We start from the raw sequence: 19,297 nt of genomic DNA, 5'->3' as shown, positions 1-19,297 counted from the left end.
CATAAGAGAAATTATATCATTTGCCTCTCCAAGTGATTACACCTGAGAAAGGTCACTTGAATGCTACATATTCATTCTAAATACTTCTCTGCTATTTAATTTGAATTTCAAACCTAGTGCCTACTTGTCAGATATCATCTGTAAACACTGATTAAGCCCCTGTGAGTACCACAGCAAGCTTGTCACCTACAAAGCATGTTATGAGACCTTGTTCTCCCCGAGAACATTCAATAAGACCATGACTGAGTGCAGATTTTAACAGTAGAGGGTATCTACGAGTCTAAACTTGAATAATATCATGATGCCTCATGGAAGAGTAGACTATACATTTTTAGAAGCAGTGGTTCTCATTGATTGTAGCTTCTTTTTTGACAGTAAAAAAGAAAGTAGGGAGGAGAGAAATCTCCTTACACAATGATTCCAATGAATAAATATTGAAGGAATAATAAAATAGAAAATCATCATTAGGCAAATATAATTGCTGCAGGCAAGGCCCACAGATGGATGTTAAAATTAATAAGTGGAAATTTGAGGAGAAACTAGATATATACATGATCTTAAAGGGCAAGTTGGGTAAAATGTGTATGGGGATTTTCTGAACCCTTTTCTTGCAACTTTTATGTAAGTCTGAAGTCATTTCAAAATTTAAAAAACTTAAAAATATGAATAAAATTTGTTAAATTTCCTTATCTAAAATATGTATTTGGTTTTAAAATTCTACTCTTACACTTATGCTTCATCCCTAGTTAATTTACAGTAGTATTCAACTTCCTTATAAAAATCTTCCAAAATTATTTCTATCTTTGCTTTCAAGTTTTCCTCAAGTACCTTCTAGAACTGCAGAGGACTGTAAGCATTCAGCCAAGAGGCATGTCTTGAGTGACTACCATTTTTATAGAAATATGCTAACAATTGTAAGGGACCAAAAAACTGTGCAGGATCCAGTCCCACCCTTGGGAAGATAAGCATGTTGGGAAGACAAGCGGTACACAGATAAAAGAATGAAATAGCATCTTGTAAAATTATGTGATGCCGTGCTTTATTTTCATAGTATTGGCCATAAGAATTAATGGAGACAGAAAAGTGAAACATGAGTGCTATAGTTTGGATATTTGACCCTCCAAACCTCATAATGAAATCTGATCCCCAATGTTGAAGGCAGGGCCTAGTGGAAGGTGTTCAGGTTGTGGGAGTGGATTGCTCATGAATGGCTTGGCGCCATCCTCAAGGTAATAGTGAGTTCTCACTTTTTTAATTCCTGGGAGAGTTTCCTGAGAGCTGGTTGTTAAAAAGAGCCTGGCCCTTTCCCTCTCTTTTGCCTTCTTTCTCATCATGTGATCACTGTACACTCTGGCTCCCCTTCATCTTCCATAATGAGTGGAAGCAGCTGAGGCCCTCACCAGAAGCAGATGCTGGTACCATGCTTATTGTACTGCCTGCAGAACTGGGAGCCAAATAAACCTCTTTATAAATTACCCAGCCTCAGGTATTCCTTTATAGCCAAGCAAATGGACCAAGACAATGAGTAAATAAGAGTAAGCTGGACCTAAAAACATATGAAGGTCTTAGATGGTGAGTGGATGCAGGGAGAATCTGTACAGGCTTTGTGGAGAATTGGAGAAAGACAGGAAGCAGTGGTGAGATGCATTTGAGTGGGGTGGAAAGCTTGAGGAGATGAGGAGAATGGGCCCGTATAGAGTTGGCCTAGATCACAGAAGGTTGCAAAAGCCAGACTCAAGAGTCCAAATTTGGTCCAAGTGAAAACGGAGACTATTTTAAAGGCTGTTAGGGGCAAGTTACTTCTCTGGCACCAGTATAAACATGCACAATATATCTCAAGCCAGAACCAGCTTCATTTTTGAAAACTTAATGATGGACTTTTCTAAGACCTTTTCTGAAATGTAAATCAGATTGTCTTCAACTTCTCCACTCCACCCTACCCTCTTTTTGCCTAAAATACTCTACAAGTCGCCTTTTACTCACAAGATAAAGACCAAAGGCATTAACGGCCTCAGGATCCTTCAAGGTTGGATGCTTCCCCATCTATCTGTCCTTCTCTGTACCCTATTCCCCTCAAGGCCTGCCTTCTTTTGTTACTTTCAGCATTCTCTTCTCTTACCAGGTGTTAGCAAATAATTTTCTCTCTGAATTAAACATTTCTCCTTATCTTTTGACTTGTATACTACTTTTCATCCTTCTGATGTCAGCTCTTTCTCCGAATTACCATCTCCAGGGGGAAGTTTTGCTCCCTTCTCTGACTGGATCTACTGAAAGCACTGAGAACATCATCTTGTAAAGCTTTCCATACATATCACTGAAGATTATTTGATTTAATTATGTGATTATTTGATTAAGACCTTTTGCCTTTATTAGACTGTAGACTTCTGAGGGCAGATGGTTTATTTGTGTTTCCCATTTTCATCTCAATCCCTAGCATATGGTAGACACTCAATAAGGATTCATTGAATAAATAAAAAATGAAACACTCATTTTCTCCACTCCCAAGACACTATCCTGTCCCAATGACATGATCTTTTAAATCATAATAAAAATGTCCTATCTAAACAACAGTGTATATAACCCAGTATTTTGTAACTTTTGGAATGTAAGCTGTAACAGCAGCATTCAATTTAAGTTTTAAAAGTCCGCTATTTTACTAATGAATCAATTCATTTTGACTTTCTGAATTTTTAAAAACCAGAATAGTAGCTAGAACATATTTGATAGATGGAATCTGTTAGCATTTGGGGCAATTAAACTGGGTTTCTAAAAAATGGATCAGATGATTGCATCAAACTAAATTAGTAGAGCTTAAATAGAACAGGGTGATCAATAGATCAATATCTATGTGCAGGGCACTTTACTCGGCACTGTGACTTATTTTAAGCTAAATAATAGATGGTTCCTGTCTGGCTCATAATCAAGTAGGGGATCTAGATGTATCCAGAACTATGTGTATTATATGGTAGACTATGAGTGCTCTAAGTATTATAGAAATATGAAAGAGGGAGGATTTATTTTAACTAAAAGAATCTGGCAAAGCTACAGGAAAAAGTAATATTTGAGCCAGGAAGGAAGGAGGTGCTTTTGACAGCCAGACTTTGGGAAGACAAAAATTCCAGGAAAATAACAACTAAAACCACAAAGCATGAAAAGGTTAAAGCATCATGATAGAAATTCTAGAGGTGCAGCAGTGCTAGACCAAAGGGTGGGTGGTTGCAAGTATGCTGTGATAAGGAGGAATCTAAGAAAGTTATGTTGGAACTAATAATAGGCGATGCTGCCTGCACGTATGTGATAGATAATGAGCAGTTACAAGGATGATGGACAGGGAAGCACTACAATCAAATATGTGGGTTCTGGTGGAGATGTGAGGGAACAGATTGGGAGGGTACTCCAGGGATTAAAGTGGGTGGGATGATTAGAGGCAAGGGGAAGCAAATTTTGTGAAGGCTGAGGAATGCTAAGGAAGACCTGGGTTAGTAGTGGCAGCAGATGAATGAGAGAAGCATCCAGGAAGTGAACAGAATGTGATTTAATAAGCACTTAATATGAGGACTGAGGAATATAAAGTTAAAAAGTTTTCATCTCATAATTTAACTGAGCATGACTTAACTGAGAGCAAAAGTAGGAGTAGGAACAGGTTAGTAGCGGCAACTCGTTTCTCATTGTTTTAGACTGCTGGTGATAGTAATCTTGTTAATGTCATCCACATCTTTTGATGATACAGAATTACATAATTTGCATTTTACATGATCTAATTATACCATTTGCATTTTATATGATTTAATAAGTGTTCATACTTGCCAGCTGTTGAGACTTTTCTGATTTAAAATTGAGCAGAATTTATTGATATCTATTCTTTTGAGTGCCTCGTCTTCATCTCTTCATTTTTCTAGTTGTCTAATTTTATGTATAGGAAAACATGGTTATGATTTACATGTGGGTAATTCTTTCTTTCTGTTGACTGTGACTTTCTTGCTTCCATTATTCCATAAGCAAATCGACCCAACAGACACTGACTAAATAAATATCTACCCTATATCCTGAGAGTTTTAGATGATTAATATACTATCTCCCTCCTCAAGGAACCTATAGAGTTGTGGGTGGAACTTAAGTCCAATTAAATATAACATAATATGCATAATGTCATGATAATATCAACAACAAAAGCTACCACTTAAATTTCCTGTGCATTCATTCCTTCCTTCCTTTAACAAACACTTTGAGAGCCTTTACTAGATCTTTGTCCAGACACAGGATTTACAGTGGTCAACAAACCTCATCCAGAAAGTGCCCTTTTGGAGCTTATGATAGTGGAGGAATCTTACTAACCAAATAAAAAACACATAAATAGATATAATTAATGTGTAAATACAATTAATATTATGAAACAATAATAATAACAATGGATATATTTAGAGATTAGTATATTCTAAGTCAGGCATTCTGGTTCCAGAGCTGATCACTTGATAATTACATTATGCTACAATTTTAGAAAATGTATTTTCTAAGATGGGGGTATCTATATATATAACATAATAAGCAAAGACTTGTCTAAAAAGATAATGTTTAGCCAAGACTAATGGACAAAAAGGCAAAATATACACAAATATTCAGGAACTGAGTATTTCAGGCAGATTAAATAGCACATGTAAAGGTTCTAAGTTGGGAAAGAACTTAGCATTTTCTAGAAACAAGAAAACAGGTTAGTTTGAGTTGACCATAGTAAGAGAAAAGGATTTGGAAGAGATTATGGAAATAAACAGGAACCAAATAATTAGTCTTTTAATACTCAAAAAAGAATCTGATATTTTTTTTAAAGAAATGAGGAAGTATCAAGACTGTATAAACAGGAACAGTGATAATATCCTATTTACATTTAAAAAGTATCAGTCTGGCTCCTATATGGAAAATGGGCTAGCAAGTGCAAAAGAGGAACTTAAAAAGCTAGTAAGTGGCCAGGAACAATGGCTCATGCCTATAATCCCAGCACTTTGGGAGGTCAAGGCAGGAGGATCCCTTGAGCCCAAGAGTTTGAGACCAACCTGGGCAACATGGCAAGACCCCATCTCTGCAAAAACTAACACATTAGCTGGGTGTGGTGGCATGTGCCTGTAGTCCCAGCTACTTGGGGGGCTGAGGTGGGAAGATTGCTTGAATCTAGGAGGTTGATGCTGCAGTAAGCCATGATCTCACCACTCTACTCCTGCCTGGGTAACAAAGCAAGACCCTGTCTCAAAAATAAATAAATAAATAAATATGGCTAGTAAGTAACAAAATCAGAATTTAGGTTAAAAGCCCTGTGACTAAAAAGTCAAGACTTGTACTGCCACATTATGCTGTCCCCTGCATTGTATTAGATTTGCAAACTTGCAGAGGGGATTGTCCTACCAGATAGCAGTGATTCATAAGTTGTATCTCTTCTTGTCCCCTCCCTGCCTCTGTGATTCCCACTTGACCCCCACTTGCTCTTTTGTTAGGTCAGAGGACAGGAACATAGTCAAAGATTTTCATAACAAAAGAAGAAATAAATGATGGATATTAATGTCATTTTTAGTTTATCTTTACTCTCCCTTGAACATGCAGCTTCCCATCTCTAGTACATTGGCTTATAGTAGTTGTTTTTAAACTATATAACTTAAAGTCATTTTTACTGTACATAATTAAGTACCTCATATGGGGTGGGGTATCTGATCATAATGCAATGCATGGATGTCACCCCCAGAGATTCTAATTCATTATATCTGGATTGGGACATTTTAAATAAGCACTTCAGGTAATCCTGAAGCAGATGAAGCACTCTGCAAGACACTGGTTTTATGATGGAGAGCGTTTAAATTCTATCCCAAGCATAGTATGATGACTTGGACATATCTATTCTGTTAAAATCATCAGCATTAGAAACCATCAATTGCACGTAACCTCAGAATTTAATAGCCTGTATATTTTTGGTAGACTTCTTTCTCCAATGCCATATAATACAATGCACAGATGATCAATTTGGTCTCTTTCTTAAGGCAAGAGACAAAAGAATTTATGTAAACAATTTCCTGACTGGTCAGTCCCAATGTGGGCTAAATATATCATACAGATTAATGGTAGAAGGGTTTTTCCAGCTGAGTAGAAACAGAATAGTGCCTTCCCAATATTAATACAGGGTTACATATAAAACCCAAATAAGTATTGCACAATAACTCTTTTGGAGGAGATTTTATAATAGGTAAACACTTACAAAAAAGTAAATAATAAATGAAAGTGAATCAAAGTTCTTTACTCTAGGTCTTGCACAAAATAATTACTAGCCTGTGTAAGTGGTTATTTAAAAGGCAATAATAATAGCTAATAAGATAAGTCGCAATCATAAATCATTTAAAAAATCAGCACCCTAATTATATTTTGGAATTATGTTCTAGAGAATACTCTTCAATGTAGTAATCACCCAGCTGGCTTCTTATAGCTGTGCTTTTTATAAGAGTTGATCATATTAGTGATTTTCCTGCCACATCAAGTTCCCTCTTGGTTAATACCATGCATAATCAGGCCCTAGGGTATCTAGTTCTTCTGAAATATACTGACTTCTTTTTTGCATTTGCCTAAATTATTCTGCATCTTGCATTCCCTTAATGAACCAGGTAATGTTCAAGACATGTGTTGTGTTTGTTCAAATCCAGTTCTAAATTTGTGTCAGCTCCAGTTGGCCTTTTGAGAAGGGCATTCCCCTCAAAATCCTAATAGTCTCAGATACAACAAGTATGTAATAACTGAAAGACAGCTCGGTAATACTCTATAGAGGCAAGATTTTATTAATCAAGTTTCCATATAATTTCAAGAATTATTCCTTTATCTCATAAAAATAAGTATTTATTGATCCCCTAGTAAGTATCAGGCTTTGGGGCTACAGAGGTAAAAAAGAAAATGTGCTTCTGGAACTTGGAACTTACGCTCTAGAGAGTGAGACTTATACAGAAAAGCAAGTATAACATGATGGATAGATAAGTACAATGCAGAAAAATTAAGAACAGTAAGGAAATAAAATGTGATAAAGAGTGGTGAGGGATGCCCTCTCTAAAGGTGACAACATATATGCAGACTCTTGAAGTAGAGGGTGAGTTATTCAATTATGCAGGGGTAGAGGACTCCTGGTAGAGGGCATAGCAAATTTAAAAGCACTGAATAGGAATAATTATTGGCATATTTGAGGATCAGAAAGGAGAACAACAGGAAGGAAATTAATAGAAGATGGGATTGGAGAAACAGCAGGAAGAAGGTTGCACAGGGCATCAAACAGCCTTGGTAAATAAGGATTTGGAGTAATATGAGAATGTGGTAGATTAAAAAATGGCCACTAATTATTTGTTACTTTTTCCATTGAAAGGTGGAATTTAATTCCCTTTTCTTAAATTTGGTGTGGCTGTAGTGACTAGTTTAGTCAATAAAATGTGCAAAAGTGATGTTCTAGGGTAATAACAGGTCATAAAAGCCCTGCAGATTCTGCCTAGACATGTTAGGATCTACCAACTGCCATGTAAAAAGTGAGTCTACCCTGAGACCACCATGCTATGAGGAAGTCAAAGGTATTCATTTAGAGAGCTATATAGAAAGGAAAAACAAAGATGTCCAGCCAGCCCCAGCTGTTCCATCCATTCCAGCCTAGCTGTCAGATATGCATGAAAAATTCACTCACTTGGACAATCCAGCATTAGCAGATATCATATAAAGGAAAACCCAGGCACTAGACATATGATCCTAGTAGGGCTGTTCCAACCACTGCTAGTCATTCAAATAACCCCTGCTGAGGCTCACTGAGTAGCAGAGATGGATACTCTCCATTGTGCCTTTTATACTTTCTTGACCCACAAACTCACAAGAAGAATAATGAGTTTGGTTTTTTTTTTTTTTTTTTTTAATTTATATCTCTTTATTGAACTTCTCATTTCATTCGTATGCTATTCTTTTGATTTTGTTGAGTTGTCTATTTGTGTTCTTTTATTGTTTGCTTATATTTCTTACCTCTGAGTATTGAGTGATCCATTATGCATCAATGGATAGCCTATAAGAAAAAAATGGAATAGCTGAGAGTAGAATTTAAACCTGAATTATGTTCTAAAAGGACCACTCTAGCTGCTGGGTTGGGCCTAGCTTTGTAATGGAGCAAGAATAAAGGCAGAATGATCAGTTAATTCAATTGAAAGTCCAGGCAAGAGTAAATAGTGGCTTGGATTAAAAGAGCGGCATAAGAGGAAGAGCGAAATGGTTGAATTTGAGATATAATTTGAAGATAAATTGATAACATTTGCTCAAAGCTACAGGTAATATTTTTATTTCAGTTTCAATTTTGAAAATATATCAATATGTCATATACTCATGCAGAAATGCCTGCAACATATAAACAATGTTAAGACTCTTAAACAAATGAATGTATACTGAATCTTTCTTTGGCTCCGAATCTGTCTTTATGTCTGGCTAGTCATTATGAGCATCAGACAAATATTGTATTTTCATTGTAGAAATCTGTATTGACTAAGCGCATGCCCAGAGCTTTTGGTGTGCCTCTGCTTTTCCACAGAACTTATTAATTATTATTATTTTTAGCTCTTTTGCCAAATAATTATGAAGGATATTCTACATCTATGTTGCTAGCTGTGAGAAACAGTAGGCATAGTCTCTTTTGATGAAAGATGGAATTTTCTTATTGAAAGTAGACTTTTAACACATAATCACACAAATAACTAGGACAAATGCTACAGCCACAGCAAGGGCTGTAATAGAAGAATTTGATTTAACAAGGATGAAGAAGGTTATCTTGAAGAAATTGAGTAAGTTGAGAGTGAATGTAAAGAGAAATGCAAGAGTACTCTAAGCAGACAAAAAAAGCAAGCGCAAATGCTCTGTAGTGTCCAGAATATGATATACTAGAGAAACTCAAAGAAGACCTCTCTTTCCCACTGTGCAATTAGTTTTCCATACTGGAGCTAGAATGATGTTATACAAATCTAAACCTGCTATCTCTCTCTTGCTTCCAAAAATCCTAGGATGGCTCATCTTCACAAAGTGCAACACAGATAGTGATTCCATTTACTGTGCAGAAGCACAGAGAAGATAAGACTTGGGAAGAAAAAATGAATTAGGTTTTGGACATACTTTGTTTAATGTGACTTTGAGACATGTTAATGGAGATGTCAAGAAGTGAATTAGATATATTGCTAGGGAAGTTTGCTTGCAGATGAGCAAGTTATCATTCTATAGGAGGTATTCAAAGCCATAGCATGAATGAGAACACTCAAGGACTGATTATAAAATCAGAAGAGGAAGAGAATGAAGTTCACCCCTTTAGAAACCTCAGGGGAGAAGAATATACATTTATAAAGGAGACAAAGAAGGAGTAGCTGGAGAGATGAGGAAAACCTGGGGACTATGGTGTCATAAAAGCCACAAGCAGGAGTGATGTCAGTAAGATGGTGATCATCCTTCTGTAGAAACATCAATCTTGATGAATACTCGTGAATGAAAGTATCTTTTTGGGACACTGATAATCCGGTGGAGAAGTTCTAGCACACCACTGAAACAAAAAAATTTCAGAATAGATGCATTGAAGAAAGCAAGAAGAACAGTTTTATCTTATTTATGTCAACCTTCCTTGAAAGTAGTACAGCTCTGTGCCAAGAGAGAACCCCTTTGCCTGCACTTTCTCCCATAGGAGAAGGTGAGCGTGCAATAAATGAGGAACCTGTTCCCCCAACCATGTGAATACTGCCCAGAAGGACTAATTTTTTTATCTCACCCAGATAATGGAGATGACTGGCATAGCTGAGTTGTTGGGAGAGACTAGGATCAGGGAAGAGAGGCCCTAATATCTTCTCCACATACTCCATCTTCAAGGAACCCACCTATAAGTCACTTGGGGTGCCTCACCTATGGATATTCCTAATTGACCCATGGGCACTCCAAATGCTTTGTGTGCCTCATGCCCCCCTCCACTAGGTGAACTCCCCAGTGCTTCCCCATGGACAGTGAGGGAAAACATGCCCCACAAATAGCCATTTCTACTCTGTGGGATGGAAAGGAAAAACACAAACTTGACAATTTTGGGGCTCTTCCCAAGGGAAAACAAAGGTGAGGCTCTGAGCACCTGGCTTGGCTTTGTGAGATTCAGAAAATACATCAAATCTTAAGAATTTCATCCCCATTCTAAGAGGAAACAAAGGTATCAATCAAGTGGATCCATGGAGAATGTCTGAGAGGGTCTCAAAATCCCTAGTCAAGCTGATTGGTGAGGATGTTTGTTTCTTGAAGTCAGTTAGTAAAGTCAGCAATGCAAGATGTCAAGAAACAGACACAAACGATCAAAGAAACAGCACCATCAAAAGAACACTTTAGTAGTCTAGTAACCAACCACAAAAAAAGTGGAGATAATAAATTGCCTAACAAAGAATTCAAAAGAATTATTTTAAAGAAACTCAGCAAATGATGAGAGAACACAAATCGACAACTCAACAAAATCAAAAGAATGGCATATGAATTAAATGAGAAGTTCAGTAGAGAGATATAAATTTTTAAAAACCCAAACAGAAATTCTGAAGCTAGAGAATACAATTAATGAAATGAAAAAATGGAATAGAAAGCATCAATAGCAGGCCTACTCAAGCAGAAGAAAGAATCTGTAAACTTGAAGATAAGTCTTTGAAAATATACAGTCAGAGGAGAAAAAAGAAGAAAGAATGAAAACAAATGAATAAAGTCTATGAAATTTATGGGACAGAAATATATCATTATAAAAATTTCAAAAGGAGAAGAATGAGAGCTAAAGGGAAAGAAATATTATTTAAAGTAAAAACAGTTAGAAATGTCCCAAATCTGGAGACAGATGAAACCAGTTACAGGACACTCAAAGGTCTCCAATCAGGTTCAAACCAAAGAAGAATTAATGAACACATATTGTAATCAAATTGTCGAAAATCAAAGACAGAATTTTGACAGAAGCAATATAAAAGAGGCTTACCACATACAAAGGAACCTAAATAAGATTATCAGTTGATTTCTCAGCAGAAACCATGCCAGCCAAGTGACAGCAAGACAGTATTTTCAAAGTGCTGAAAGAAAAAAACTGTCAGGCTGGGCTCAGTGGCTCATGCCTGTAATTCCAGCACTTTAGGAGGCCAAGGTGGGTGGATCATGAGATCAGAAATTTCAGACCAGCCTGACTAACATTGTGAAACCCCATCTCTGCTAAAAATACAAAAATTACCCAGGTGTGGTGGTATGTGTCTGTTATCCCAGCTACTCAGGGGGCTGAGGAAGGAGAATCGCTTGCATCTGGGAGGTGGAGAGTGCAGTGAGCTGAGATCGCACCATTGCACTCCAGCCTGGGCGACAGAGCTAGACTCCCTTTGAAAACCAGCACAGGACAAAGATAGGCTCTCTCAACACTCCTATTCAACATAGTGTTGGAAGTTCAGGCCAGGGCAATCAGGTAGGAGAAAGAAATTAAAGGTATTCAATAAGGAAAAAAGGAAGTCAAATTGTCTCCGTTTGTAGATGACATGATTGCATATTTAGAGAACCCCACTATCTCAGCTCCAAATCTCCTTAAGCTGATAAGCAACTTCAGGGAAGCATTCAAAATCAATGTGCAAAAAACACAAGCATTCCTATACACCAATAACAGACAAACACAGAGTCAAATCATGAGTGAACTCCCATTCACAATTGCTACAAAGAAATAAAATACCTGGGAATACAACTTACAAGGGATGTGAACGATCTTTTCAAGGAGAACTACAAACCACTGCTCAAGAAAATAAGAGAGGACACAAACAAATGGAAGAACATTCCATGCTCATGGATAGGAAGAATCAATATCATGAAAATGGCCATACTGCCCAAAGTAATTCAAAGATTCAATGCTATCCCCATCAAGCTACCAATGACTTACTTCACAGAATTGGAAAAAAAAAAATTACTTTAAATTTCACATGGAACCAAAAAAAAAAAAGAGCCCACATAGCCAAGACAATCCTAAACAAAAAGAACAAAGCTGGATGCATCATGCCACCTGACTTCAAACTATACTACAAGGCTACAGTAACCAAAACAGCATGGTACTGGTGCCAAAACAGATATATAGACCAATGAAACAGAGCAGAGGCCTCAGAAATAGCACCACACATCTACAATCATCTGTTCTTTGACAAACCCGACAAAAACAAGCAATGGGGAAAGCATTCCCTATTTAATAAATGGTGTTGGGAAAACCAGCTAGCCATATGCAGAAAGCTGAAACTGGATCCATTCCTTATACAAAAATTAACTCAAGATGGATTAAAGACATAAACTTAAGATCTAAAACCATAAAAACCCTAGAAGAAAACCTAGGCAATATAATTCAGGACATAGGCATGGGCAAAGATTTCATGACTAAAACACCAAAAGCAATGGCAACAAAAGTCAAAATAGACAAATGGGATCTAATTAAACTAAATAGTTTCTGCACAACAAAAGAAATTATCATCAGAGTGTACAGGAAACCTACAGAATGGGAGAAAATTTTTGCAATCTATCCATCTGACAAAGGGCTAATATCCAGAGTCTATAAATAATTTAAGCAAATTCACAAGAAAAAGCAAACAACCCCATCAAAAAGTGGGTGAAGGATATAAACAGACACTTCTCAAAAGAAGACATTTATGCAGCCAACAAACATATGAAAGAAAGCCTATCATCACTGGTCAACAGAGAAATGCAAATCAAACCCACAATAAGACACCATCTCATGCCAGTTAGAATGTCAATCATTAAAAAGTCAGGAAACAACAGATGCTAGAGAGGATGTGGAGAAATAGGAACACTTTTACACTGTTGGTGGGAGTGTAAATTAGTTCAACCATTGTGGAAGACAGTGTGGCAATTCTTCAAGGATCTAGAACTAGAATTACCATTTGACCCAGCAACCCCATTACTGGGTATATACCCAAAGGATTATAAATCATTCTACTGTAAAGACACATGCACATGTATTTTCATTGTGGCACTGTTCACAATAGCGAAAACTTGGAATCAACCCAAATGTCCATCAGTGATAGACTGGATAAAGAAAATATGGCACATATATACCACAGAATACTATGCAGCCACAAAAAGGATGAGTCCATGTCCTTTGAAAGGACAAGGATGAAGCCGGAAACCATCATTCTCAGCAAAGTAACACAAGAAGAGAAAACCAAACACCACATGGTCTCACTCATAAGTGGGGGTTGAACAATGAGACACATGGACACAGGAAGGGGAACATCACACACAGGAGCCTGTCAGGGGCTGGGGGGTTGGGGGAGAGATAGCATTAAGAAAAATACCTAATGTAGATGACAGGTTGATGAGTGCAGCAAACCACTATGGCATGTGTACACTTATGTAACAAATCTCCACGTTCTCTACATGTGAAAAAAAAAAAAATTAGGGAGAGATACTTTCTCAGGTAAACAAAAACTGATAGAATTCATCACTAGAACTGCCTTACAAAAAATGCTAGAGTGTTCTTTAAGATCATATGAAATAATGCTAATTAGTAACATTAAAACATACAAAAATATACAACTTGCTGATAAAGATAAGAGTGTGTGTGTGTGTGTGTGTGTGTGTATGTATGCATGTGTGTGTGTTCCTTTTAAAGTGTTCTCCTTTAAAGGAACACTTCCAAACTCATTTTACAATGTCAGTATTACCCTGACACCAAAACCAGACAAGTACACTACAATTTTAAAAAGTTAGCAATGAACATAAATGCCATAGTCCTCAACAAACTTTAGCAAACGATTCAACAGCACATTAAATCGTCATTCATTATGATTAAGTGGGATTAATCTCTGAGATGCAAGTATAATGGTTCAACACATGCAAATCAAGCAATCAATCAACATGATATAACACATTAACAGAATGAAGGATAAAAGTCATATGCTCATTTCAATAGATGCAGCAAAAGCATTTGACAAAACTTAACTTTCTCTCATGATAATACCTCAAAAATGTCCGGTATAGAAGGAATTCACCTCAACATAATAAAGGCCATTCATATAAAACAAACCACAGCTAACATAATACTGAATGGTGAAAATCTGAAAGCTTTTTCTTTAAAAATAAAAATATGACAAAGATGCCCACTCTGGCTATGTCTATGCAACACAGTACTGAAAGTCCTAACTGTAGCAACTAGGCAAGAAAAAAAAAATTTAAAGCATCCACATTGGAAAAGAAGAAGATAAATACTCCCTGTTTGAAAATCACATGATCTTATATAGAGAGAAGTCTAAAGATTCCACCAAAAAACTGTTAGAACTCTAAACAAATTCAGTAAAGTTGAGAAGCCCAAAGACAACATGCAAAAATCAGTTGCATTTCTAGACACTGGAAAGGAACTATCTGAAAGAGAATTAAGAAAACAATATCATTTGTAATAGCATCAAAAAGAATAAAATAATTGAGTAAATTTAGCCAAGGAGGAAAAAAACTGTATACTGAAAATTATTAAACACCAATAAAAGAAATTGAAGACAGAAATAAACAGAAAGATATTGTATCAATAGTATCAAAATGAGATGCATACTATTCAAAGCAATCTATAGATTCAATGCAATCCCTATTAAAATTCCAATCACAGATTTTTCATAGGAGTAGAAAAAACAATCCTAGAATTTGTATGGAATCTCAAAAGATCCCAAATAGCTGAAACAATCTGGAGCAAGAAGAACAAAGCTGGAAGTATCACATCTCCTGATTTAAAATTCTATTACAAAGCTATAATAATTGAAACATTATGGTACAAATAGACACATAGACCAATGGAACACAATAAAAAGTCGAGAAATAAACTTACACATATATGGTAAACTAATCTTTGACAAATGAGCTGAGAAAAACGTAATGATAAAAGGAAATCTTTTCAATAAACTGTGTTGGGAAAGCTGGATATTCACATGCAAAAAAATGAGGGCACCAATCCCATTCACAAAGGCTGCACTCTCATGATCTAATAACCTCCCAGAGGTCCCACCTTCTAATATCATCACTTTGAGACTTAAAATTTCAATACCTGAATTTTGAAGGGATGCAAACATTCACATTATAGAAATTGCATACCTTTTAGAAGTACTAAAATGGAAAAAAAACAGCAATAACACCAAATGCTCTTAAGGATGAAGAAAACACTGGGTTACTCATATATGTGGTGGAAATGCAAAATGGTACAACCAGTCTGGAACATAGTTTAGCAATTTATTTAAAACATGCAACTAGCTTAAAACCTTGAAATTGTTCTTCTGGCCATTTATCTCCCTAAATTCTGGTATTCTGATAGCCTTTGGGTTTGTGTTGGTTATTTTGTTGTTATTGTTGTTAGTCTCCAGACCATAAGTGAAAATATATTGTGTAAAGGCACATTATATCCTCAACTTTATGATCATTTTAGGTGTTTTTAAAGATTTTATCCTTTAATATACATATAACCTTAATTATTAACATTTTAAAATTCAAGACTACTTCTAGAAGCTTATTATAGCACTTTAAATAGTTTTCTGTTGATTAACATAGAGGCCATTAGTTGAGCTCTCTTTGGTGGAAATGTTGCAAACATTGCATATTGGCAGCAGAATGACCACAATTCCTGAATATCTTATCTTACCACTGCCCACAATTTGACACTTGGAGTTGAGTAAAGTAAATTAGTTTTTTACGGTTCGTGATATTTTAAAATCATTTTGAATGCCTGGGATTTCAAAAGTCATATAAAACTAAAGCATATGTTCTTTTAAAATCCTAGCAATCTGTCACTTAATTGACTTGCTTGTGCTTTTTTTTTAAGCAAATAATAAAAATGACTAAAATGATTTGAAAGTTCTCTGTAGTGTATCACATTCCTTTCTAACATTTAACAGACATGACTGTCTACATATTTTAGGACCTGGTATAACATTTTAACTTCACTTTTTCTTTGTTTGTATAATTCAAGTGTGGATCTGGTACACAATTTAATAGCGTTCCTTTTTTCTCCTCAGAAATACCAAATTGGGTGACTACATTTTTTAGCATAGTGTACATTTGGTCTATAAAACACACCTACCAACCAAATTTTTATGATACTGTATACAAGATGATGTGTGTTTTAGATGTAATCTAGATACCATAGCTGAGTTGACGACGATGTTACAGTTAGCTGTCCCAGGCTCAAAATCATGAGTGAGCCTTCAGGAACATGCCTGATAGAAAACAGTCCTTAAACATCCAAACTCTAGGAAAGAGAAGTTCACAGTAAGTTAGAAGTAAACACTCACATTCTCTAAGTCAGCCAAATACAAGAAGCATGAGGATAGAGCCTATGTCCAAACTGTTTTAGCTAATCATAAGATTTAGTGTAGTGCTTTGAGCCTGGTAAACAATAAAATCATGATACGATAAAGTTCTTTCCTTCCATCATTTAACAAAATTCAGTCCATCAAATGTATAGTGAATGTCCACTATGTGTCAGGCTTATGCCAGGCATGAAGATAAGATGAATGACATAGAGTCTGCCATCAAAGAGCTCACAATTTAGGGAAAGAGACAGGCACATAAATAAATTAACTACAAATATGTGGCATGTAGTCTAAAAGAAGGAGGTGAAAAGTGTAATAATAGTTACCTAGCTAAGATAGCAATGCATTTAAGCATCAATGTTACTATCATCACAATCCATGCTCTATATTTACGAATGAAGATTGAAGTACTATAAAATTTTAATGTAATTTTTTAGTTTTTCCAATGCTTATAATATAAAGTCTACATGCATGTCCAAATACACCAGTGTGTGTATTACTTTATATATCATTGAAGACTCTCTCATGCACCTCTTGACTAAGTAATGCTATTTGTGGGTGTTATGACTATGACAACTACAAGTTAAGTAACTAGGGAACCACTTAATATTCTAAATTCTAATTTCTAATGCCAAATGTCACATGCTCTACCTGATGCACCATATCACGGAATACTTATCATGAGAAATTGAGAAATTATGACTATTCTTGATTCTAGGTTTTACTTATGAGAATAGTACAAGAAATATTCACCTATATCTCTAGATATTACATTTCTACCAACTGAAGTTTAAAAAGTGCAAGTAATTAGCCTGGAGCAAGTTTGATTCCATTTTGACTAACAATTTTTCAAAGCTCAGTTTTGGATTTTTCATTATTTCGCTCTTCTTTCAAGTTTACCCTCTACCTTCCAACAGCAATCTGCTGCTGTACCTCCAAGTGATGAAATTTCATTGATTGAGGATACTTTCAGAGTCTGTCATTATCACTCAGGATTAGCTTGGAAGCTTTTACAATGGCGTGAAAAAATGTTCCTTCTGTCTCCCTGTCACCCTCCATTATCATAATTCTAACCACTGTAGAAAACTACATATCTCACTATGATCAGGGAGGAGAAAACTTGGGGCTAGAGGGAGATTAAGAGTCCCGTAAGCAGATTTAGAGCATCATAAGTGGGTGGTAAGGTAGTTAGCATTTATCAAACAGTAAGTAGATGCCAGGCACTGTGGTCAATTAGGTATATATTAATAGAATGCATCACCAAAAAAATCTCACGAGGTTAGAATTTTTGTCTATATTTTAATAGAATATGCAAATTGAATCTTAGAACATCACTGAGCTATTAAATGGCAATATGGGACTCAAACCCAATGGAAGCCTGAATGAATAGCAAGTGCAAAAGTGAGGGACATGGGTATGACAGCATCAGAGATTTGACTGAAAATCTTGGCAAGTGCAATGGTAAAGTAAGAAATTGAATTCAAGTAGGTAGAAGTTGCAGGGGGAAGGCATACAGTTCCCACAGTCCTCTATCTAGCTCTCTGACTCTTCTTTAAAATTGGATTTATGACGATGGTAAGTTAAAGTAGTCGGGGATAACAAGGGAACAATGATGGTTCAGTGTTCTAATGGGTTGGGAATTGGGGATTATGCTTACACAATGTAGAATTAGGAAGGCATTTATTAGCTTGAAAAAGGAGCATCTGTTCATTGAAAACTATTATGAAAACACTTATGGCTGGCTGGTGTCAATGCCACAGTGGGCAACCAAAGCGTGCATTTCAAATATGTAAGGAATGATCATGCACACCAAGATCTCGCAGAAATGGGGTGGCCTTGATACATTGGATTGGGAACAAAAGGTTGGGTTCTTTATTAACAAGTTACATCACAGACTTTCTAGTGGCCTTAGGCAAATCATTCAAACCCCAAAGTACAGTTAATAATATATCACTTAATGATGGAGGGCTCCGTTCTGAGAACTATGCTGTTAAGAATTTCATTGTTAGGTGAACATCATAGAGTTCACATATACAAACATAGATGATAGCGCCTACTACAAATGTAGGCTATATGGAGCAGCCTACTGCTTCTAGGCTACACACCTGTAAAGCAGGTTACTGTCCTGAATACTGTAGGCAACTGTAACATAATGATAAGTATTTGAGTATCTAAACATATTTCCACGCAGAAAAAGTAATATGTTGCATCATGATATTATGATAGCAATGACATCACTACGTCACAGGAATTTTTAGCTCCCCTATAATCTCATGGGACCACTATCATATATGCAGTATGCTGTTGACCAAAATGTCATTATGTAGCACATGACTGTGCCATGTCCTTATCTGTACAATGGAATAATTATTCCTACCACTAATACCTCACTGAGAAGTTGATTTTTCAAAAAATTAATTGTTTTAGGGGGTATTAATATGAAAGAAAGCTTTCATTTGTAAGGCTTTTTTAGGGTCAATAACTAGTTGAAAGTATACTCCAATGGCTAATTTTTGTATCAATTTGGCTAGTCTGTGGTGACTGGCTGGTCAAACACTAATCCAGCTGTTACTGTAGAAGAATTTTTAAAGAAGTTATTAACATTTATAATAAGTTGCTTTAAGTAAAGCAAATGCCTTTTTCCTAATGTGCATAGGCCTCATCCAATCAGCTGAAAGCCTTAAGAGCAAAGACTGAGGTTTCCTGAAGAAGAAACAATTCTGCTTCTAGGCAGCCTGAGTTTCCTGCCTTTGGACTCAAGACCGCAACCTCAACTTTTACTTCAATTTCCACCCTGTAGCTAGCTGTGTGGATTTCAGACTTCCCAGCACTCACAATCTTGTGAGCGAATTCCTTAAAGCAAATCTCTAGATAGAATGATAGACACATACATATAGATAGATGATAGATAGATAGATAGATAGATAGATAGATAGATAGATAGATAGATA

Source organism: Piliocolobus tephrosceles, chromosome 6, assembly GCF_002776525.5.
Source record: "Piliocolobus tephrosceles isolate RC106 chromosome 6, ASM277652v3, whole genome shotgun sequence".
NCBI lineage: Eukaryota > Metazoa > Chordata > Mammalia > Primates > Cercopithecidae > Piliocolobus > Piliocolobus tephrosceles.
Note: the sequence above shows the minus strand (reverse complement) of the source record.